Source organism: Castanea sativa, chromosome 11 (assembly GCF_040712315.1).
Source record: "Castanea sativa cultivar Marrone di Chiusa Pesio chromosome 11, ASM4071231v1".
Lineage (NCBI taxonomy): Eukaryota > Viridiplantae > Streptophyta > Magnoliopsida > Fagales > Fagaceae > Castanea > Castanea sativa.
The window spans coordinates 2,251,929-2,278,134 of NC_134023.1; the positions used below are offsets into that span (position 1 = coordinate 2,251,929).

Below are 26,206 nucleotides of genomic sequence, written 5' to 3' on the forward strand. Positions count from 1 at the left end.
TGATATTGCACTTTTGCTATACCGAAGCATACAGATGTCATTTCATGATTGGTGGGCAATAGAGGTAAGATGGTCATTTAGCCTTTCTCTTAGAATTTTCTAGTCATTCCCGTCGAAAAGAGTGATAAGAGTGTTAAGTACAAGAAATTACTTAATCTTACTCATCACACACACAAGCCATAAAGCTCACTTGCTTAGTTATGCATAGAGATGCTCATCAAAGTTACAAGAGATACAAAGTTTAGAAAACTTTGTTTCATTGGTCATTTAAGGTACACAAGTACTAATGTACACAAAACACACTGTTTTTGTATTTTTCTAATTTTTCTCTTTTTATTTTGAAAAACAAAAAAAATGAATACTAAACAACTAAACAAAAACAGACAAACAACATGAAGACATGAAAGATAGATGCAGATGCATGAAAGCATGATTCCAAAAGCAGATAAGAGATCAAGTAAAGAGAGTCCTACTTTAGATAGAAATAATTAAGGTAGAGGACGAATAGAAAAGATAATTAAGTCTTAGGCTCCTTTCTCACCCATATAACACGAGTCTTTGGCCGTGAAGATGAAAAGACACATATTCTAGTATGTCTACTAAAGGACATAGAAGAATTAAGATTATCTTGAAATTGAGATAAAAAGCTCAAGGCTTTTAATAACTCTCCAAACAAAGGTGTAGGTCCTTAAGAAGAAACCTGTGACCGTTTGGACACTTAATTTTTAGGATATAACTTAAAGCAATTAGGACGAATGTGTCCAGAAACACCACAATGATGACAAACATGAGGTCTAACAAAGGATTTAGAATTAGCCAAATCAGTTTTGGATTTTATACCTTTATCACTTTTCTCAGATGGGGATACAAAGACAATTCTTGATCCAGAAGCCGTGGAAGAGGAGAGGCTAGAGGAAACAGCATATCCTAAGCTAGTCTTATCGAAACAAGGCTTGTAAGCACTTAATACCTCATCAAGCTTTGCATTAAACATCCTCTCTATTTGAGTTATAGCTTGACTAAGCTCAACCTCGAGATTCTTGACCTTCTCTTTTAGTGAGGTGTTCTCCACAACAAGAGCCTCAATTAACCTTATAGTCTCATCTAGTTTGACTAACAGATAAGTTTTTTCAGTTTTTACCTCATTAAGCTCTTTTTTACAATGATGAGAAGTCATTTCAAATTTTATAAAGCGCATAGCTTATTATAGGCTTCTTGAAGGGTCATCTTCTTGGGTACTTCAGCATCAGAAAAATCCTCACTGTCACCAGTACTCTCCACAATCACCTTATCGGTTGTGGCAGTAAAAGCCATAAAGTAACCACATTCATCCACATACTCATCAGAAGGGTCATCCTTAGTATCACTCCAGGTAGCAACCAACCCTTTATCTTTTGACTTTTTGGTCTCTTTCTTTATAAGGTAGTTTGGACACTCTATCCTCATATGACCAAAACATTCGCACTCATGACATTAGATAAGGGGTGTCTCATTCTTGTTCTTCCTATAGGATTTAGACTTCCTAGGAGGTTTGTCCTTATTCTTTTTCCTAAATTGAAGAAGCTTGATAATCTTATCAGCTTGATAATCGCATCAACTGTAAAGGTAAAGTCCTCATCCTCATCCTCATCTTCATCTTCATCTTCATCTTCAGAGTCACCACTCTCTTCCTTTATACCCTTAAGACCTTTTCCCATTAAACCTAATCACGTCTCATAGGTTTGAAGATCCCCTACAAGCTCAGTCAAAGGAATGTGATCAATGTCCTTTAGTTCTTCAATGGCGATGATCTTGGCATGAAATCTTTCAGGTAAGGACCTAAGGATTTTCCTAACAATTTTGGATTCTGCTATAGATTCCCCAAGGTTGAAGGTAGAATTCATAATATCCTTGAGTTTAACATGGAGCTCATAGAAGATCTCATCCTCCTCCATCCTTATTTCTTCAAAACTACTAGTAAGTCTTTGAAGTTTTATAGTCTTTGCTGCCTTGGTACCTTCATAGGTGATCTCGAGAATGGTCTATACTTCCTTGGCAACTTCTGTGGATGATATTTTTTTGAATTCCTCATTGGTCACCCCACAAAACAAAGCATTCAAAGCCCTACTATTGAAATTTGTCTCTTTGATTGTTGCTTCATCCCAATCCACCGGCGCTTCTTTTGGCTTAATCCAGCCAACTTCAACAGCTTGCCATACCTGTTCACCTAGAGCCTGCAAAAAGGCTTTCATATGAAATTTTCAGTACGCATAATTAGTACCATCAAATAAAGGAAGAATCAAAAGAGATTGTCCATGAAGCATGACAACAGGGGTCAAGGATCACACTCAGGAAATTAATCCAATCAAAGTGTACCCACTCTGATACCACTTGTTGGAAAATTTCGACCCTGGTTGATAGACTTAATAAGTTTTAAACCCAAGTTGTTAATTATATTTATTATGAATAAACTTTGTTAAAACAAACTAACATCAATACCATGTCAATATCATGTATAGCGGAATAGTAAATAAGACAAGATATGATGATTTAGTAAAACCAATGAAACAAACTAGTTTCACTGTAAAAAAAACCTTGAGGGGAAACTTTCTTAAAAAGCAATCCACTATGATAAAGGGAAGTTTCAGATCTAGTACAAAACTTTTGTTCCTAGACACTACAATTTTCGAAGATGAACTTACAGTAAAAACTTTCTACTGCTTCAGAACTTCTAAACTCTTCAATATATGAACACCACCATTTTGCATGGATTCTAGTACGTTACTAACCAAAGATATACGGTTCCTAGTACGTGACTAACACACCAACTTAAAGAAGATATTGTTTGTTGTAAAATTCTTCACTTTATCAATAATGACGATCAAGAAGCACTTGGTTACAAAGCCCTAAGGCACAAAGACGTAGTAGCTTTTTTCAGAGAGAATAAGGTATCGGTCACTTTTTGCATGTGTTCTCCTTATATTCTCATGTGTGATGGCCTTTAAAATAAGTCTTATATATGTCTAGGATTGTGAAAAAAGAAACCCTACAGAAATACATAAGCATGAGCTAAAAATCTGATATGAAAAACTGATTTTCATAATTCTCAATAGATAGAATCTATCAAGAGCTGTCGAGACTTGGATAGATAAGAATTTGTCGAAAGCTGTCGAGACTCATTAAACCTCGAGAGATAGCTATCTGTCGAGAGCTGTCGGGAATCTGTCCAGTTTTAATGAACAGCCCTTCTTCACTTGTTTCTTGGCCAAATCTTTGTAGTTTAATACTTGGTTTGAACAACATGTTTCTTGAAGCATTAAACACATCCTAGATCTACCCAATTACAAGTAAAATGCGTTTTTTCAAATGATTAGCCAATTACATAAAATATGTCCTTAACATTGTTTATGGTAAAGCTTGTCACTTGCCTGTGGAATTGGGACATAAATCATATTGGGCAATAAAGATGTTTACCTTTAATTAAGACAAGGATAGTCCATTGAGAAAATTGCAATTGAATGAGTTGGATGAAATTCGGTATGATGCGTACGAGTATTCTAGGATTTCTAAAGAAAGAATGAAGGTTTTTCATGACAAACAAATTTTAAGGAAATCTTTTGAACCATCTCAAAAAGTTCTTTTGTATAATTCTAGGTTACATTTGTTCTCTTGAAAATTGAGATCTAGATGGACTAGACCTTTCATTATTTAAAATGTTTTCACCCATGGTGTCATAGAAATTGAAAATCGTAAAAATGGTAACATTTTAAAGGTGAATGGACAACGTCTTAAGCCATTTCTTGAGAATTTTTCACAAGAAGAGAAATCCATCAATTTGGAGGATCCAATTTATCAAGATTTTCCTAGCAATTAGCTTTAGTGTTTGTTTCGTACTATACATATATATTTTTTTTTGTTATTTTTTTTATAACCCTTTTTGTAGGTGTTAAAGTTTGTTTTGTTCATTTATGTTCATCCTTTCAAGGTACTCTCTGTAATCTTTACTCTTTATTATTTTTCCTTGTTATCATTGGAGACAATGTAAGTTTTAGGTTGGGGGGAGAAACTTGAGATGATTTGCATTTGGTTTTATTTTATGTTAAAAAAAATTTTGGGGTTGATTTTAGTGATTTTTGTTTTTAGTTTTTAGTCTAATTTTCCACACAAAAAAAAAAAAAGTGTTGCTTTAGCAAGAGTTTTAAGCCAAAGTTCTTTATGCTGCTTCTATCTAAAGAATTCCATTGTTTTTCATGCTCAACTATTATGCACATGCACTTTAGCCACATGAACATGTTTCTTGGTTGAGAGATAGAGATGACTTTGAAAATCTTGAAAATAAAATGTAGAGACTATAACCCAAGTGAGTTCTTGAGCCATTCATTTTTTTAGAGGGTTATTTTCTTTTTATCTCATTTTTCATTTGGAAGCACATAACTTTGTGGTTGCTTAGTCTCATTATTCTTTGATTTGGTTGAATGCTAAGAATTCATCAATTTTATGCCACACTTGAATATGTTAAAGTCATGGATTTTGAAGAACTTTCCAATCCTTAAGAGATGATTTTAGGTCATCTTTGTTAATTTTGAGCCTTTATTATTTTCTTTCTTGATACATTACTGCTAGTCACCCATTTTAGCCTATTATTTTAGTCATTCTTTCTCAAATCCTTTCCTAAAGTGTTCCAAGAATGAATGCAATCAAATTGTCTTATTGCGATAAATCTATGGTGAAATAGTTGGGAGAAAAGGAGAATTCACTCCAAAAAAAAAAAAGAGTCATAATAGGAAAGGAAAAATGTTTAAAAAAAAAGAATGTGAAAGAGGAAGAAATAAAGAATGAATTTGTTGATGAAATTTTTAAGAGAAAAGAAAGAAAGTGAAAGTGCAATATTCAAGAAACTTGAGAGGATAAATCAATTTTCATATACTCAAAGGAAGTTGTCTCTCTAATTATTCTTGGGAACAATTTTTATTTTTACCTATACCCTTTGTTCTAAATTCTTGCTCTTTACCGTACATGACATCCCAATGAGAGTCCTATTTGATCTTAAGAAAGGTATGGTTTGGATCTTGACATGACTAATCAATATGTGTAGTGTAATATTCTTAGTGTTTGGCATCCTTTCATGAGACTATAAATGTCATTTATTTTGCTTCACTGTTCATCTTATTTGTATGTGAGATATTAGCCTTTATTCTAAATTAGTCTGCTCACATATGTTTGAGAGTGTTATACCCTTTTCGGAGTGATTTATTTTTTGAGTGTTAACAGCTGTAAGATTTGAGTTGAAGCATAACTTTGGATAGAAATTCAAGCCATATTTTATCTTTAAGTCTAAGGTTGTGTTTGTGTTAAACTATTCACACTCTAAGTATTGATGGCATGTGGAATATCTTTGGTGATTGTTAGTGTTTTGACCTTTAATTAATTATTTCTACTAAAGTAATAATTTTTTGTTATTTTGTGTCTTTGTCTCAAGTCGATTAAATTGCTAGGGACTAGCGATGAGCTAGTTGGGGAGTGGGATAATAGCTTAACTTTTCATATTTATATCATTATTAGAAAACTTTATCATACGTATTTTGAGCTAATTCATGCATTTTATAGTTAGTTTTAGAATAATTTTGAATAATCAATTTTGTCCTTGATTGAATTTTAATACGTGAATTTGTCTTTTGTAGGATAATGAAATTAAATAAGTGGATTTTGGCAAAGAAAAAAAGCTATTGGACTTTACTTTTACAAGGGCCTTGATCAAGTCAAAGAAGGACAACCTAATTAAATTCAAGTCCAATTGGAGCAAGGAATCAAAAGAAATTTGCACCAAATCTAAGTCCAATTCGGATTAGGATTCCAGCCTGCGCACCGGTTAGTATTTGGAGCATAACTTTTGGTTTAGATGTCCAATTGAGATTATTTGAGTTGGGCTGGATAGTTAACTTAAAGTACTTCAACTTTGTAATTTACCAAAGGTCATAAATCTGAAGTCAAATGAGCAAAAAACGTCGGTTAAGTGAAGCCTATAAACTTGGGATTTTCTCCAAATGGGGAATTCAACTTGTAATAAGATTCCATGACCTATCTAAAGGCTCTTTAAGGAAAAATTCAGGGGAGAGCTGCCATAGAACGTAATTCAAGTTTTCTTAAAATTGTTTTATAGTTTTTAGTGTTTTATTTGTGTTATGGCTTGCTAGAAGTCTTGCTAAGGTTAGAAGTGAAACCCAACTGTTTATTGGTAAGTTCTTAACAATTATTTTATGGTTTTAATGCTAATTCTATTATATTTTTGATTGATTCACTCATTTAGAAAAGTGTTTAGTTTTATGTAATTCTTTGATTTATCGTAGACTCTAGGCACTTTAAATGCTTAGTATTCCCTGCAAACTAATTCACTAGTTTTGTTTTTCCTAAAGTCAATCAATTTCATGAAACTACCTTAAACAATTAATTCTTGAGTTTTTATTGTTAAATCATCCAACGACGATCATCATTCGTATGAATTTTAGTTGATTTATAAAATAAATATTGTTAAGACTACGAATATATATGTTATGTGTGGATCCCTAAATCTTAGCGCCTTAATATATTGTTATTTTCTCTCAATTTAAATTAACTTTACTAAACCATCAAAATTCACTTCAATTAAACTTTATTATTTTAGTTTTATTCTTTTGTTGTTTGTTAATCAATTCCCTTTTCCCTGTGGGGGCATTAGTTAATCTTCAGTTTCATATGCCCAATTTGAACACCTATATTTTAATGTAAGGACTTGAGGGAGTGGAGATGAGAGACGAAGATGGCTAGGCACTCTTTATGTGGAAATTGTTATGTACATATGTCATTTAGTATTGGCTAATCCTTTGACAAAACGCACATTACTTGTAATTGGGTAGATTTAGGATGAGTTTAGTACTTCAAATAATAAGAGTTCAAGTCTAGTATTGAAACCATGCAAATCTAGCCAAGAAACATGTGAAGAAATGTTGATTCATTAAAGCTCAACAGATTTATCTATCGAGGTCTCGACAGTTGCTCGACAAATACATTATCTATTGAGACTTACGAAATCACAATTTTCAGATCTGATTTTTGACCCATGCTGAAATATTTGTGTAGAGTTTCTTTTCTCACGACTCAAGACATATATAAGGCTTATTTTAGAGGCCGTCACAGGTGGTATGCACATAGAGAAAATATGAAAAAGTGACCGAGTGCCTTATGTGAAAAAGTGGCTCTATAAGAAGTTACTGCGCCTTTTGCGCTTTAGGGTTTTGTAACCAAGTACTTGATCTTCACTGTTGATGAAGTGAAGAACTTTGCAGCCAACATGTTCTTCAAATTGGTGGAGTTAGTCACGTACTGGGATCTGTGTATCATTGGTTAATCATATACTAGGATCCGTGCATCATTAATTAGTCACATATTGGGATTCATACAAAAGGGTAGCGTTCATATATTGAAGAGTTCAGAGGTTCTGATGTAGTAGAAGGTTTCTACTATAAGTTTTTCTATGGGGATTGTAGAGTCTAGAGACAAAAGTTTTGTACTAGATCTAAAACTTCTCTTTATTATAGTGGATTTCTTTTCAGGAACGTTTCCCCCCTAATTTTTTACTGTGAAACTAGTTTATTTAATTGGTTTTCCTAGGTCATCATATCTTGTCTTATTTACTATTCCACTGTGCATTATATTGACATGATGTTGATGTTAATTTGTTTTAACAAAGTTTATTCATAATCAATCTAATTAACAACTTGGGTTTGAAACTTATTAATTCTATCAACCGAGGTCTAAATTTTCCAATAAGTGGTATCAGAGCGAGTACACTCTGATTGGATTAATTTCCTGAGTGTGATCCTTGACCCCTGTTGTCATGGATCGTGGACAATCTCTTTTGATTCCTCCCCTATTTGATGGCACTAATTCTGGGTCCTGAAACGTTCGTCTGAAAGTTTTTTTGCAGGCTCTAGGTGAAAAAGTATGGCAAGTTGTTGAAGTTGGCTAGATTAAGCTGAAGGAAGCGCGATGGATTGGGATGAAGCAACAATCAAAGCAGCAAATTTCAATAGTAGGGTCGTGAATGTTTTGTTTTGTGAGGTGACCAATGAAGAATTCTAGAAAATATCATCAATGAAAATTGCCAACGAAGCATGGACCGTTCTTAAGACCACCTATGAAGGTACCAAGGCAGTAAAGACTGTGAAGCATCAAAGACTCACTAGTACTTTTGAAGAGATAAGGATGGAGGAGGATGAGACCTTTGATAACAAAATCTCTCTTTCTTAGTTTTGGCTATAAGCCATTTCTTCCTTGCCTGAATGGATGAAGACTTGCGTCTCTCACATCCAATCTCTATGGCATGCATCAGGGGGTGGGCTATGGTAGTGGGTTGTTGGTTGTGGTAGTGGGTTTGTAACAGTGATGGGCTGTGATTGAGGTGGATTGTGGGTTATGGTGATGGGTTTTTTTATAGTGGTGGGGGTGGGCTATAGGTTGTGGTGGGGTGGCCGTGAGTTATCATGGGTGGTGACATGGTTTTTTATTTTGTATTTTTATTATTATATATTTTTGGTTTTTTAATGTTATTTTAATATTTGTATATATTATTTTAATATATATAATTGAAGTATAGAAAATGTGATATATGGTTAACTGTAAAATGATGTGTTAAAATAATAAAGTAGTTTTTTTGATATGTTAAAATGACATTTTTTTGGAGTATATGATGTTAATGCTCTAATAATAATAATTAAAAAAGTTCTCGGCAGGGTAAGGGTGATCTCTTTCCTTACTGGGATTCAGATCCTCTAGAGTTTTTAGGGTACTCTACCAGTAGAGTTCATTAAATCCTAACTACTCTTTAATGATTTAATGGTTTAGATTTTGCCATGTCAGCATTTCATTAATAATATTCTTGAAATAATAAAATAATGTTGTAAACAAAACAATTAAGATGATTGTTAATGAAATGCTGACATGGCAAAATCTAGACCATTAAATCTTTAAAGAGTGGTTAGGATTTAATGAACTCTACTTGGTAGAGTACCCTAGAAACTCTAGAGGATCTGAATCCTTCCTTACTGTAGCATTAGGTTTCCCTTCTCGACTTGAGAAGGATGATATGTCCCCTATAGTAAGTAAAGTTACTATTAGGGCTTGGAGTTTGGTTTTCGTAGGGGTTAAGGTGAGTCAACAATGGCCATAGAATGGAGGAAATCACGTAGAATTGGAAGAAGTTGTTGCTGTCAGAGAAGGAAGCTAGAAATATTGATTTATCAAAGAACAAAAGAGAGGGGAATTTGGTTTTGGCTGCCAGGTTCCTTACAAGGCGTATGATGAACATCGAAGCGGTGGCTCGGACTTTTCACCCTCTTTGGAGAACTCGTAGAGATTTTGAGGTTAGTGATGTCGGGTATAACATTGTTCTATTTGAGTTTGATTTGGAGGCAGATGTGGAAAAGGTGCTCTTAGGGGAACCTTGGTCTTTTGACAGGCACTTGGTGGTTTTGGAGTGATACGACGGCTCTACACCAGTACAGAATTTGAAGTTTGATACTACCTCATTCTAGATTCAACTTCGCAACCTATGCCATTCGCTGCTAAATAATGAGACTGCTCCTAGTCGAGGAGAAACTATTGGCGTTGTCACAAAACCAAAAGATTCTAGTGAGATTAGAGGATGTAATTTCATGAGAGTTAGGGTGGCTATGGATATTTCGAAACCACTATGTAGAGGTCGACGTGTTACTTAGGATCAATCTTCAGACGAATGGATTTCGTCTAAGTATGAAAGGCTTCTGAACCTCTGTTATTGGTGTGGGTTGATGTCCCATGATGACAAAGATTGTTTAATCTGGCTCCAAAGCAAAGGTTCACTATCTACGGAGGATCAGCAGTTTGGTGCGTGGATTAGAGCAAGCCAGTTCAATCCAGACAAGAACAGTACTATCAAAGTGCAAGGGTTTGAGGTGGCGAATCAAAAGTTTGCAACAAAGGAAAAGAGCTCACATGGTGGTTGTTCAGATTCATGCCACCTACAATTAGGTTCAGATGAGGAGTGCATGATGGAATTTGAGGAGTCGGGGCCAGCGGTGGTGGTGGTGACAGCGGCAGCTATTTCTTGAAACACCTTCGCAAATCAATCTCTTCCTAAATTTGAGGAGTTAATCCAGGAGACTGATAAGTCCATTAACGAGAATCATGGAAATTTGAACTCAAAATCTAATTCATATCTGCCAACTGTGACTAAGGAGGGAAATCTGGTTCCTTTTGAAAATACGGATAATGGGGCAATTTCAAAGGGATTGGATATGGTAGTATTGGATGTTGATTTGCATTATCCGGTGCTGAGTTTAAATAGCCACGACCCTACAATCAAGGAAATTAAATTTAGCATGGGATGTAATGTAGGTAACGTGGAAGCTATAGGGAATGGGAGGAAAAAAGGTAAGTCCAAACTTGCTACAACAAATATGAAGAGGCCCAAGAATGTGGGTAGGTCTGAAACTACCATTAAGCCCATGATCTTGATAATGAGACAATTGGGGAGGTTGAGGTGGGCCTGAAACGTAAGTCTAAGTTATTGTCAGATGGGGTGGAAGAGTTGGAACTAAATAAGAAATCTAAAATGGATGGTGACTCTAAGACTTTTGACTCCTTTGAGGATGTATCATTAGTATTGGCGGAGCTTGCTGGACAACCCCACCAGGTCCAATAAGTCTCTTAAGCTGGAATTGTCGGGGGGTTGGGAACATCCGGATGGTTAAAGCCTTGGAAAATGTGATTTTACAAGAAGAGCCCACAATCGTTTTCCTTATAGAGACGAAATCAAATTTAGACTGGATGGTTTAGGTCTGGGATAGATGTAAAATCCAACATGGATTGATGGTACCAAGTAGAGGCAAGAGCAATGGTTTGGCAATGTATTGGAAGAAGGGGGTTAAATTGGATGTTCAGTCCTATTCTCCCAACCATATAGATGCCCTTGTGAATGGTGGGAGGGAGGTTGGATTGTGGCACTTGACGAGGTTCTATGGTGATCCGGATACAGCAAAAAGGTCAAAATCTTGGGGGAAACCCAAACACTTATGGGGTACCTCTACTTTGCCTTGGCTGGTGATTGGTGACTTTAATGAAATCATGGGTATGTCTGAGAAGGAGAGGGGTAGTACTAGACATAGACCGCAAATGGATAGCTTTATGGATACAATCAATTGGTGTAGCTGGGGACATTGGTTTTTTAGGGCCGAGATTCACATGGTTGTACCAAAAAGCTAATGGATCTCAAATAAAGGAGAAATTGGACAAAGCCCTTATGGCTTCGGATTGGCTGAGTTAGTTTCCTTCAGCTAAGCTTTTTCACTTAACTTCTTCAGCTTTGTATCACTCTCCATTGTCTCTTTATTTGGTACCTAAGCCACGGAAAAGAAAGGCTAGAAAATTATTCCGCTTTGAGTCGATGTGGCTTAAGGACCTAAGATGTGAGGAGATTGTTCAAGAGGCGTAGGGTGAAGGTTTAGCGGAGAGTTCAACTTATGTTTTGGGGAAATGCCTCGACAAATGTTGTACTAGATTGGAAGCTTGGAACAAAGCTGAGTTTGGCCATGTGGGGAGAACCATTACCAAACTGCAAAAGCATCTTGAATGGTTGGAGCTTCAACCATTTACTTCAGTAATCATTCAGGATATGAGAACTATAAGGGTTGAACTAAATTGTTGGTTGGAAAAGGAAGATGTCATGTGGTTACAATGATCCCATATAACAAGTTACAGTCCGAAAGTGATACCCAAAGTGCCTTTGTACATGGAAGGCTTATCACTAATAATATCCTTGTTGCCTTTTAAACAATGCATCACATCAGCCAAAAGAAAGTGAGAAGAACAAGGTAAATGACACTGAAGTTAGATATGAGCGAGGCTTATGACAGAGTGAAGCGGGTTTGTTAGGAGAAAAAAATAGTGAAACTGGGTTTTTCAGCTAAATGGAGGGAGCTCTTAATGAAGTGTGCTACTTCAGTTATTTATTCTGTTAGAATTAATGGGAAGCTGACGGGTCACATAGTACCAAGTAGAGGGCTCTGTTAAGGGAACCCTTTATCACCCTATTTATTTCTTTTATGTGCTTAAGGTCTCTCTGCCTTGATAAAATTTGCAATTGCCAGGGGTAATATGGGAGGTATTGCAGTGTGTAGGGGTGGTCCTAAACTATCTCATCTTTTCTTTGCATATAGTAGTATGATTTTCTGCAAAGCATCCACTAAGGAGTGTACTGCTTTACAAAGGATTTTAAATGTCTATGATAAAGCTTCTGGGCAACAGTTGAATCAGGCTAAAACTACCCTATTTTTTAGCAACAATACCCCGGGTGACATTAGGGAGGAGATAAAAAATAGGTTTGGAACTTAAGTGATCAAACAACATGAAAAATATTTAGGCTTACCTTCTTTGGTTGGGAGGCGTAAGCGCAATACTTTCAATGAAATAAAAGAAAATTTTGGCTCTCCTTGCTAAAAACAATTCAATTTGGCTCTCCTTGCTAAATAGAGTTGGAGGCTAAAGCATGACTCTTTGGTGTATCGGGTTCTAAAGGCAAAGTATTTTCCCAAATGTAATTTTATAAATGCATCTATGGGAAACAACCCCTCATTCACATGGAGGAGTATAATGGCTGCTTAGAATTTGGTGAGGTTTGGAATGAGAAGGAGAATCGGGAATGGGGAGCAAGTTCATGTTTGGGGTGATAAGTGGTTGCTATCTCCTACCTCATTTTAGGTTTCCTCGCCTAGGTTGTCCTTGAGTGCAGATACACGGGTTTGTGAATTGATTAATGAGGAGGAGGCCACATGGAAGAATGAAGTGCTTGAGGCTTTATTTATGCCTTATGAAGCTGAGGTAATTAAAAGTATCCCTTTTAGCTCTCGGCTTCCTTCTAATAGACAGATTTGGGCTCTTAACTCAAATGGGTTGTTTAGCATTTGAAGTACTTACTATGGTGCCCTTTAGTTATACAAACCTGATAATAGTGACATGTGCTCAGATGATAACCAAAATAGGAGTTTCTGGAAGCATATTTGGAAGCTCTATGTACCTCACAAAATCAGACACTTCGCTTGGCAGGCATGTCATGACATTCTGCCAACAAAGAGCAACCTGATGTGCAGGAAAGTAGGTGCGAGGGATGTAATCAATAAGAGGAAATTGCAGGCCACCTATTCTGGATATGCCTGAGAGCCCGAAAGCTGTGGCAGTGCTCTAAAATGGTTTTCTCGATTAAGACTAGTCATTGTATTTCCTTTAAGGACCTGTTGTGGAGCTTATTGATGGCGGATCAACCCAGAATTGAGCTCGCAACTAAGGTGCTTACATGCGCATAGGCTTTGTGGCACAATAGAAATGAGGTTCGACTTGGGGGAGCGAGGAAAATGGGCAAAGTTTTGCTGCAGTGGGCTTTGTAGTACTTGGAAGAGTATTATGCAGCTTCAGAGTTAACCCCATCACCCTCGGTTTTAGTTGTCTAGGGATAAACATGGACTCCTCCACTTGATCCTTCCTTCAAAATCAATGTTGATGGCATGACTTTCTCAGAGCTAGGAGCAATAGGGATTAGGGTTGTTGTTAGAGATGCCCAAGGTCAGGTTATAGCGGCACTAAGCAGTAAACTCAAGGCCCCTCTAGGGGCAGTCGAGACAGAAGCGAAAGCGCTGGAGGCTAGGATACAGTTTGATAGGGGCATTGGTATTCAGGACTTCATTCTAGAAAGCAATTCCTTGTCTTTATTTCGCACTTTAATGGAACTGTCTCCACCTCCGTCTTCAGAGGATTCTATGGTGCGGGGACTATTAGAGTTTAGCAGGAAATTTCGCAAGGTTTCCTTTTCCCATGTACCCCATTAGGGTAATAGATTGGCTCATCTTTTAGCCAAACATGCTAAGGGCATTGTTGATTTCTCTACTTTGTTGGAAGATAATTCTTATTTTTTAAAACAAGCTCTCCTCCATAATGTATTATCTTTTGCAAATACTTAATAAAGTTGTTGTTTTTCCATAAATAATAATAATAATAATAATAATAATAATAATATCTTTGGCAATATGGCATCCCTAGAGTGTTTCCTATGGATTCTGATGTAAGTAATCACCCAGCCGAGGTGATCCGTGGACAAACTCTGATGCACTAACCCTTCAGTAGTTGAATAAATTCCACACTTTCAACCAAAAAAAATCATTGCTGTCCAGCCACGAGCTTAAATAGCCACAGAAAAATGTAAGAATTAAAAAAAGTCCCCTGCCCCCTAAAAAATCCAAGGGTGAATGATTACGGTAGCTGTGTTGATGTTGCTTTTCCTAGAAAAATAATTGTACAAAAAGTATGATTTATGATGATTTCCGATTTCAATAATGAATAAGAACAAAATTTCTTTTCAACCCGTCATGTCAAAAGGCCTGTAGACTGTGTGAATTTAACATTTCTCGTACAGTACAGTTTTGATAAAGTTTTTGTTTGATCACATGAAATTTATTTATTAAGGTTGGAAGTCCATGTAACATGATCCCATTGAGAGATTTAGTCAATGAATAATCGTGTGTTTTTGAGAAGTCATGTTTGGTCGCTTATTGATTTAAAAATAAGATAGAAGAAGACTTTAAACAAATAATTTGAATCTTAGCATGTATGATAAGTCAATTTATATACTTAGGTAGTAGTTATATTAGTTTCTCAAAAAAAAAGGTAGTAGTTATATTCTTTCTCAAAAAGAAAAAGAAAAAAGGTAGTAGTTATATTCTTCCTTTCTTTAAGAAAATAAGTTATCTCTAAATACTATTAATTCACAAATCATACATTTAAGGGTTTTGTTAATTACATGACACACATTTTTTGGTTGGAAGGATCGGTGGCACGTATATTCCCATTTAATTAAGAACCAATAATTTCTCGAATAAGTGAGAAGTCAAACAGTTCTTAAAAATAATTTAAGAAAAAAATATTTGAAACCAGCAAGTAACAAATTTTCTGTAAAAGGACTTAAACAGTATTATGAGGTGTTGTTTAGACAAGACAATTAGTTGGATCATTAGTTGGATCAGCACTTCAACAATATTATGATAATATTATCATTATGATGGAGAATGTGGTACATCCTTTCCCAGCCCACAATTTTTAAAGTCTATGCTTATCACATCACTGACATAGTATATTATCTCATACTTGCTTTGAGGGATAAACTATGTATAATTATTAGGAATAAACAAAGGGAAGGTTCAAGAATATGAAATTTTTTTTTTCAAATTTCGTTTCTTGATATATATATATATATATATATATATATATATATATATATATATATATATATATTTCATTTCTTGATATGATAGTATTTTAAATTTATAGCATCTACTCTATGGTCAAATATCAATTACAAAAATTAAACTCTAAATTTCTTATTCGATAACAGTAGATTTATCCAATTGAGTTAATTAGATAATAAGAAAGTTTAAGAATAACTATTCTCTTGGCCAATCATTATGTTCAACGAAGTGTGCTCTTTTGTGTGCCTAAACAAAGCAAAAATTATACTATAATCTTAGTGTTAGGGTTTTAGGCCCCGGTTATCACAAACTTAATCAAATTTAACTAAATAATTAATTATTTATGCTCTTGATTAAATTGATTAACATATCACACAAGTACAAATCATATAGAAAAAATAAAATGATGACCAAAGAAAACCAATGAAACTGTCTGTTTAACAATTAAAAACTTGAGAAAGATTTAATTTAAATAATCCTCAATGAAAAATATCTATTTTTATAATTGAAATTTGTACATTAGAAAACCCTAAATCTACTGCTAGTTCAGGTAGTACAAAACACTATACTCCTGTGTCTTCAAAAACGTGTTCTAGGATGTGTATATATATGTACTTAAAATCCATCAAAACCCTAAATTAAACGGCTGAAAAAAGAAGCTGAAATTCCAATCAATACAAATTTCAACTGGTCAAGATGTGCATTTTGTCCGGTTGAGATTAGTGACTTTTGACTTGTCAAGCTTGCAGTCAATACGCAATATTCCAGCACTATATTTTCTTCATTCTTGAGTTTTCACTTGTTCTAAACTTAATTTATCTTGTTTCAAGGATTAATTCAACACTGTCCAATTAGACAAATTAAATTCTAAATGGTTAAAATGGTAATGGTTGCGAGTTTAAAAATATAGGCTCTACACTTTGGATAAAGACTTTATTCTATAGTATCAACCTCAAGGTTTCTGTTTTGTTCAAAAATAAATAAATAAATAAAAAGGTTCAACTTGGTGTTCAATGTTCTTTGAAAGCAGTGCATATTGACTCCTAAAGACCTTGGTATAATACATTAATAAGACAATATAAGTTGGAAATGCTTTATTTTTGTTCTAGCATTTATCTATACTATTATTTAAGGGATTTCTCCTGTTTGGATTCTACAGTTTGAATGCTTAAAGTACCCTCATCATATCCACTTACAAGTTTTCAACTAACGAGGATAAATATGTAAATTAAAACTTTTACATTTTAAAACCTACAAATTTACGTACGCTTTACAGTTTTTATCTCTCATTATTCTTCAGATTGAAGACATTTAGTTTAGCTCTACATCCTCCTTTCTTTTTCTTTAGATTAAAGAAATTTATTGTCAGAGGCTCCAACAAATTTCCAGGTTCTATCTTTTGCAAGTTCTCTTCGCTTTCTTTTCTTTGGTTTATGATTGTCTTTCTTTGAGCTCTACTTTTTTATTTTATTTTTATTTTATTTTTATTTTATTTTTATTTTTTTATATGTATCACATTAACTCTTTTTTTTAAGATGTAATTTTGATCTTCCCTATCCCGTTCTCTCAAATCCCAGGGATGACTTCTCAAAAAAAGAAGAAGAAGATCATCTTCTCTCTCGCGCTCTCAATCCTCAAGTGTGTGAATTGCTTGCTCTTGCTTGCTCACGTTTGTGTGTTCTTTTTTTTTTTCTTCAGAGAAACCCATTTGAATAAGTATCTTTGTTTTTATTTTAAATGGTTGTTGATGGCATATCTCTCTATTTGCGTTGCATATATCTCTCTATTTGAAGGATTAATTTCTTTGATTGCATATCTCTCTATCTTGAATTCCATAACATAATCATTTATGCGTTTCACTGTAAAATTGTCACCTTTATTAGTGTTTTTCACCAGTTTTATTCACGGCGTTAAATTTTGTTTTTATTTACTTATTTATTTAAATAGTTGATGATTAGATTTTAAAGAATCCATGATATAGTTAAATTCTAACTTTGGTTTGTTGATTAATTTTTTTATTTTAAATACTTGGTTTAACCCTAATTTTTTTTATCTCTCTCAGGTTCACGTACGCACAAATTTTTTGGATTGCATTGAGGAGTCATTGGAATAGAATATTAGATAAGTTCGGGTGAGAGACTTTACAAGAATTATTAAAAGTATTAAACCTCACATAAAGTGGTTGTTATCTAAGAAATCGTTGTAAAAAAATTTCTTTTGTAATAGAAACTATATTTATCATTTGTATAATTCTATGTCAAATTCAATTTAAATTTTTTTTCCATAAGTATTAATTTATTACTTCATAAAAAATGTTACGTACCTTTTTCTCAGTTTTAAAGGTTGTTGATGTTGTTGATATATTTGAAATTTAAACTATTTTTAACTTTTGTTATGGATGTGTAGTAAGTGGCTAACTTTTAGGACTAAAACTAAAATTTTGGATTAAACAAAAATTGATAAATGTTATTAATCCTGACCTCTAGGAAGTAGGAACTGTGAAGATTTTTTGAAAATAACTTCAACTGTTTAAGTAGTAACTTCTCAAGTAACATTAAAGACCTAAAATAAATGAACCACATCTCCTAAACTTATGCCCACAGTAGGAAACCACTGACACTAAAAATAGTATAATACGGTTCAAATACAACTCAAACATTAAAACTATCTACTCCCACTAATCCACCAATAACCCAGGTGAAGATATACTCTTATCCTCAGTCCCATTTGTTTTTGTCGATTTTACAAATTCTTTCGTTTGTTTCACACAACAATACACGTTTCATTACATCTCTGGCAAGCACTAATGCACAAGTATCATTTCATAAATCATCATATCAATTAATACAAATTTAATGTTATAATAAAATATCATTTGAAATTTTAAATAGTGTGATGCACTATAGTCTGTCCTTTAACAAAAAACTTATTAATTTACTTATGTACCTTATAAATATGCAATATAAGTATTAATAATCATAGTTTGTCAATTTTAAACTCATTGGATACTCAACTATTGTAAAAATTAGTAGAAGCATCCAAATCCCAATCCAAAAATGCAAGTCATGTACCAGGTGGTGGGGTCGCTTTTAAACAAGGAATAGAAAGTGAGATTTTTTTAAAATAGTACATGGATAGAACATGAGATTTTTTTAAACATAGTTATTAAATTTTAGGATCTTTTTAGGAACATTTTCTTTAACAAAAATCTTATTAATTTACTATTCCATAGAAAATGTTACGTACCTTAATTACATAGTTTTTATATAATTTTTTTTTAAATTTTTGGTAATTAAATGATAGTTCTTCAAATCCCAAGCTGAAGTAAACCATTTCACATACATGGAGTTATGCAATATCATCACAAGGTTAGTTCAAATATTTCATTTTACAAGTTTATGCTTCATATTCATTGTGCTTATTATTATTATGTACGTTTTAAAGTCTCTATTAATAACACAAACTAACACATTTTGTATCATAGGTTCATTGCAAATGCTGCTGGAAAGCAATTAGAATGTGGAACAAATAGCATTGCTCCACCAACTTCTTCGCCGTAGCCGGCATAATATTAATAAGTTCACCTATTCCATGTTTCAGATGTAGTGCATTATTTTACAGTTTTACCTGATGTAAATATTTCAGTTTTCTACATTGATCCATCAACTTCTTCATAATAGCTTTTGTAAAGGTCATCACATGTATTTTGTAAGTAGTTTTATTGTTACAATTTTATTATGCATTTTCAATATATGCACTATTTATAAGATTTATTCAGAGGATCTTTTTTTCCTCCTCCTAAAGGTTAATACTAAATTATTGCATCATCTTCCAATCAATAACATGTTGATTATTGCATAAATAAAATTGGTAAAAATGGATAATAGCTACGGAATACTAGCCTCTAAGCATGCGTGTGAGCGCGTGCTCAGAGGCTTTTCTATTTTTTGGGTAAGGGTTAATTTAGAGCATTTATTATAATTTGAAATTTCTACATTTTTCAATCACAAAAAATAAAAATAAAAACCTAGGAGTGTGATGAAAAATTATTTCACTGCACATAATAGTCATCACACCCCTAGATTTTTTTGTTTTTTATTTAACTTCTATTCAGAGAGTCATAAACCTCTCCCTTTGTCTCACGCAGTACCAGAGTTCTTTAGCAGATCTAAATAGCAGTCAAGACTTGAAGCACGTGGATTTCTCATCATTTCATCCAACAAAGTAATTCTGCTTCATTTCATTTTCTCACCCACATATCTGAGATTTTTCCAATCTCATTTCACCCAAATAGATGAGATTTTCCTCAAATCTCGCTTCATTTCCCTACAAATCTAAGACAATCGAACCGGATTAATGTCTGATTCTCAACTGAACCAACAAAGTCAGTCCAGTTTTTAAAACCATGATATGATTGATTGTCACTTGCATTGACATTGACGGCAAATTTTGTAACCATTTGCCGACCCTCAACTAACAGTCAAATGGTATCTAGAATCATCTCACATGGACTATTTATAACACTAGCAGCCGGCCAATTGCCTTTTATGTGTTCCAAACTTGCCTGAATTAAACCATTAAAGTAAACCAATTCACACTCACCAATGCAACAACTTTAACTTATATATATCTTCCCATGTGAAAGTCAAACACATAGCAAATTCCATCCTTATTAGTTCCTTACACAAGTATATTACAGTTCCTCAATTTGAGCAGAAAGCTCATCACAAAGCTAGAGAGTTCGCCATGTCAAGTCAAACTGCTCCCCCAAATCCCACCGTTGATCCCTACCAACACCTCCAAATCGCCCTCAATGCCGACGGCACGATCACACGCCTCCAAGAATTCCCGAACACTCCACCCACACCTGATCCTAGCCACCCCACTCCAGTTCTCTCCAAAGACATCCCTCTAAACCAATCAAACAACACCTGGGTCAGAATATTCCTACACAGAGAAGCACTTGATCATAACTCCTCCCCTAAACTGCCTCTCATAGTTTACTTCCATGGAGGAGGGTTCATCATTTCGAGTGCAGCCTCATCAATTTTCCATGATTTTTGTGCCAACATGGCAACTGACCTCCACGTCATCATCGTATCCGTCGAGTACCGCCTCGCCCCAGAGCACCGTCTGCCGGCGGCTTATGATGATGCTATGGAAGCGCTGCACTGGATCAAAACCACCCCAGATGGTTTGGCTAAGAGATTATGCTGATTTATCTAACACGTTTATTATGGGTCTTAGTGCTGGTGGTAACATAGCCTACCATGTAGGGTTACGTGCATCCGTGGAAACTGATAAACTTGAGCCTTTGGTGATCAAAGGGTTGATATTGCATCAACCATTCTTTGGTGGGTCCCAAAGGACTCAATCAGAATTGAGGTACAATGATCCAATTTTGCCACTGAGTGTTAGTGATCTATTGTGGGAATTGTCATTACCAATTGCTGACCGCGACCATGAGTATTGCAATCCAAAGGTTGGAGATGGGCCTCAGCTTCTGGAAAAGATTAAGCTGCTAGGATGGAAGGTCTTGGTGGTGGGCTGTGACGGGGACATACTGTTTGAACATCAAATTGAGTCGGTAAAACTGATGAGAGAAAAGGGTGTGTCAGTGGTGAGCCAATTTGGTGAGGGGGGTTATCATGGGGTAGATCTGTCTGAGCTTGCCAAAATTAAGGCACTCCATGTGGTCCTTAAAAATTTCATATTGTCTTCATTGGTTGCCTAGGAAGAATAGTCCACATGTCAAAAGTCTTGCACAAAGAATAACGTTGTAATGTTGTTGATGTGATTAATGCTATGTTGTTATATGTACGGAAAAGTCGTTTTGGCTTTGATGCTGTTAAATCATAATAGAAAAAACATCATTTTCATAATTATTGTTTTCCATCTTCAGACCATTATTGGCATGGGATTATGGCCGAATGAGGTGTTTTATGTGTAAAATGTGGAATAACTGAATTAAAAGTTAGAAATTAGAACAGCATTTTATTATTTATACTACTATTTAAGAAGCTTTTTCTGTTTGGATTTCATATTTTGAATGCCTAAAGTACCCTCATCATATTCATTTACAAGTTTCCAATTAACGAGGATAAATATGTAAATTAAAACTTCTACACTTTAAAACCCATAAACTCACGTACGCTTTGCAGTTTCTATCTCACTTTTTATCTCTCATTCTTCTTCATATTGAATATATTTAGTTTAGCTCTACATCCTCCTTTCTTTTTCTTTAGATTAAAGACATTTATTGTCAAAGGCTCCAACAAATTTTCAAATTCTATCTTTTGCAAGTTCCTTTTTGTTTTCTTTTCTTTGGTTTATGATTGATTTTCTTTGAACTCTACTTTTTTTTTTTTAAATGTAATTTTGAAATGAATGGTTCTTTCATATACTCTACCACTGTACTTAATTGTCATTTCATGTTGTAGGTATTGTAGGCATTAATGTCACTGCCGTAAGAGTTTCTGGGGTCTGAGGTCATTATAAAGAAAGGAAGCTCTGACATGGACGGTTTGGTAATTAGAACATAGCAGTTAGTGAGTCCTCTCGCTTCTGTTCAACTTCAACTTCTCTTGCCTGCAAAGAAGTGTATAGAGAGAGAGAGAGAGAGAGAGAGAGAGAGAGAGAGAGAGAGAGAGAGAGAGAGAGAGAGAGAGAGAGAGAGAGAGAGAGAGAGAGAGAGAGAGAGAGAGAACAAAGCAAAGGATAAAGAAAAGAACAAACTAAGGGGGCTAGGCCTAGGCCTTCAATTTAGCACCAATGGTAACCGTTTTTAAATTTCAAAAGATTAAAAAAAAAAAAAACAGTTTTCAAAAGTCAGTTATAATTGTATTGTGGTTCACTACAGCAAATAAATTCAAATGCTTAAAGTTTCGTCAACCCACAATGGAATTGATGGTGCCTAACATATTTCTTTCTGACCCATCAGAACAAGAAATTGGCAGAGAAAATCCTGAAGTTAGCGAGAAGGGTGGGAATATCATGGTCACTATGTGGGAGAAGTTGTTTACTTTCAAAAGGGTTGCAAAGGATCAATTGGAACAATTGGTTCAAAATTTTCGGGGCAGCAATTTGGAATGAACTAGAGTCTACCAAGATTGGCTTGGGAAAAATGTCTCTTTTTACGACTTCATAAAAAATATTACGTACTTTTTTCTCAGTTTTAAAAGTTGTAGATATTGTTGATATATTTGAAATTGAAACTATTTTTAACTTTTGTTATGGATGTGTAGCAAGTGGCTAACGTTTAGGACTAAAAAACTAAAATTTTGAATTAAATAAAAATTGATAAATGTTATTAAATTTTTTAAAAAAGAACAATAACACCAAAAGAAACGTGTATCTCCTGCCATAAAATTTGAAATTTAAGCTTTTATTTACTTATGCTATGGATGTTTAGTAAATGGCTAAATTTTAGGATTAGACAAAACAACACCCCTAGGTTTTTTTTTTTTTTTTTTTTGTGATTGGAAAATGTAGTAATCCCAAATTATAATAAATTCTCTAAATTATCCCTTATCCAAAAAATAGAAGAGTCTCTGAGCACGCGCGTGAGCGCGTGCTTAGAGGCTAGTTAATGAATAAAAGTAATGCTATAGTCAGAAATTATTTTACAATATTTTTATAAACTGTTGATATGACAAATTCTTATTAGTTCTAATATGAGTTCACTACTAACATCACATTTATGTTTACCAATAATTATTTAAAAATTACTAAAGTCACATTAGCTGTTTGTAAAAATATTGTAAAATAATTTGTGTTTGTAGTATTACTCTATAAACAATAACCCTTTCCAAATACATTTAATTGAAACCCATAGAGACAAGAGGATAATTGTATAATGTTTAAATTTTAACATATAAAAGTAGCTGAAATAAAAAAAAAATAAAAAAAATAAAAAAAAAAGAAGCGAAGAAGAAGAAGAAGAAGAAGAAGAAGAAGAAAGAAAGAAAAGAAGAAGGAAACAATGGATGCATGACAATCAAAACCCATACAGTATTTGTCCAAGGTTAAGTAATGAGTGATATGTGTCATACATAGATGCTAGACGTGGCATACAGTTTTAGACTCTCGCCTCTCCTTAGCCTAAAAGCACTATAAAAGCCTTTATTTCATTCACATTTCTCTCACTACAATTCAGCCTTTTCATAAACATAGTTCCAAATGGCCGATTCAACACCACTTCTCTCCCAACCCAACTCGGCCGAGTCACAAAGCACCACCACACCTCTAGAGAAATACCATCCATCCCTTGATTCCACCATTGAACGGTGTATAGGAGTATTTGGATAGGCTTAGTTCTTCCAAACTCTACTTGTATCCTTGGCATGGCTATTTGATGCACAACAAACATTCATCAGCGTCTTCACTGATGCATACCCAACATGGCACTGTACTACTCATCAACATGGTTGCAACTCGCTCTCCAACATTTGCCATCTTCCAAAAAATTCTTGGGCATGGGATTGGCCTTCCTATACGTCAATCATATCAGAATGGAAGTTAGAATGTTCTTCTTCCATTATCACTGGCTTGCCTGCATCATCTTTCTTCATGGGTTGCCTAGTGGGTGGATTCGTTCTTGCCACACTTGCTGATTCCTCACTTGGTCGCAAAAACATGATCTTTCTTTCATGCCTAACCATGTCCCTATCTTCTTTGCTAACTGTCTTCTCCACCAACATATAGGTTTACTCAGCTTTAAGATTGGTTTGTGGGTTTAGCCGTGCAACAATTGGAACTTCTGCACTTGTGTTAACAGCTGAGCTTGTGGGTAAAAGGTGGCGAGGCCAAGTGGGTGTGATGGGATACTTTTGTTTCACAATTGGGTTCTTATCACTACCAGCTATAGCTTATTTGAATAGAGGTTCATCTTGGAGATCTCTTTATTTATGGACTTCCATCCCAGGAATCTTTTATTCTATGCTGGTTCACTTCTTTGTTCGTGAGTCTCCCAGATGGCTCTTTGTGCATGGACGTAAAGAAGAAGCGGTAGCCACGTTGAAAAGCATTGCAACACCTAGCCATAGTAGTTGTTTAACTTGGAGCTTCTCTGAGGTTTCGTGTCAGGAAGAAATATGGAATAATGGGAATGTTTTCTCGACTATAAAGATGTTGGTGCAGAAAAGATGGGCTTTCCGAAGGTTGTTACCGATTTTGGTGATAGGTTTTGGGATTGGATTGGTGTACTATGGCATGCCATTAGGCCTAGGAAACTTGTCATTCAATCTCTACTTGAGTATCACATTAAATGCCTTATCTGAGATACCATCTTCATTGATCACTATCTTGCTTATAGGTAAGTTGAACAGAAAATTTTCTGTGCTTGCTTTCTCTACCCTTAGTGGGATTTTCAGTATTATGTGTGCTTTAAAAGGTGAGGTGTGGACAAGATTGCAGATTGGACTTGAGTCAGTATCCTTCTTCAGTTGTTGCACTGCGTTAAGTATATTACTCATATTCACAATAGAGTTGTTCCCTACTTGTGTGAGGAACTCAGCTACTTCATTGGTGAGACAAGCAGTTGTGTTTGGTGGTGTGTTTGGTCCGATGCTAGTGGCTGAAGAGAGAAGAGATGGAGTTTCATCCTATGGGGTGTTTGGGTTGGTGATAGGCTGTTGTGGGCTGTTTGTAGTATTTTTACCGGAGACAAGAGGTAGAGCACTTTGTGATACGATGGATGAGGAAGAACACAAAGAGAAGGCAATTTGTAATGGTGAAGGTGATGTATTGGCTTAATTAGCAATTGGTTATCTCAAATTATATGTAAAAATTGTGTGCAGTGATTGGTGAAGAATTTATCTTTCATCAGATTGATTTTTTTTTTTTTTTAATTTCTTTTCTGAGTGTATGTGAATTTGGCCCGGATTTTAACCTTATTAAAAGGAAATACAAATTCTCTCTTTTAAAATTTATTTATGTTCCACTATGTGAATATCGTGTAAGTTTATAAGCATCATGTGCATAAACCTTTCAAAAACATCATTTGTTTATCTCAAATTGAAATGTCTACTAAAATCATATATTGTCAATATCATATTTTTTAGACAGCCTGAAGACATAAATATATGAAATAGCAGACATGTAAAATTTTTCAAACAAAGCACCCACATACTTTTAGAGTCGGTGATGAATCATACTACAAGATTGTCTCTATTTTACTTGAAATAAAGAGAACTCATTTCATTATTAAAATTTTATTTTATTTTTAAAATGTAACAATATACAAAATATTACGGATCTCTTATACAACAATTAGAAATTTTACCAGTTAACTGGAACTCACACATTATAGCATTAAATCAACTTATTTATAACCTTTTCATGACAAGTTACCAATGCTAAAATTTCAGACATGAGTATATAGCTTTGGTAAACTTGGGAAAAAACATTTAGCAATCCATTAAAGCATTGTGAGGGGTGTGAACTTTATATTAGTTTTTACAAAGGTTATTTTTTTCATCCTTAAAATTTGTAAAGATTTTTTAAAAATAGTTTGTAGACAAAAATAGGGATGAATTTTTTTTTTTTTTTTTTTAGTTTAAGGACAAAAAGTGAAACATTTTCAACAATTTAGGAACAAAAAAGAACTTTTTAATAGTTTAAAGATTAAAAATAAACCTTTTAAATTAAGTTTCAGGATGAAAAAAAATTGTTAAAATTTAAGGATCAAATCAATATTTTAGGCTTATTATTTACTTTTGGGTGTAAAAATGCCTTATCCCGCTTAATCTACATTGCCCACCTGATTTTTCTTGCTTCAAAGAGTTGATAGGGACAGGTTTTGTTTTCCCCCGCCCCCTCCTGTCCCTAATGTATATATAAATATTTAATTTTTTCATATATATATATATATATATATATATATATATATATATATATATATATATATATTATTACCATATCCA

General features: G+C 34.4%; 2 pseudogenes; both read left to right on the forward strand.

Moving 5' to 3' along the window:
- The first annotated feature begins 19,818 nt into the window (after positions 1–19,818).
- On the forward strand, positions 19,819–21,210 carry LOC142615516 (carboxylesterase 1 pseudogene; annotated as a pseudogene).
- A 2,234-nt stretch (positions 21,211–23,444) lies between these two features.
- On the forward strand, positions 23,445–25,037 carry LOC142614475 (organic cation/carnitine transporter 3-like; annotated as a pseudogene).
- The last annotated feature ends 1,169 nt before the right edge of the window (positions 25,038–26,206 follow it).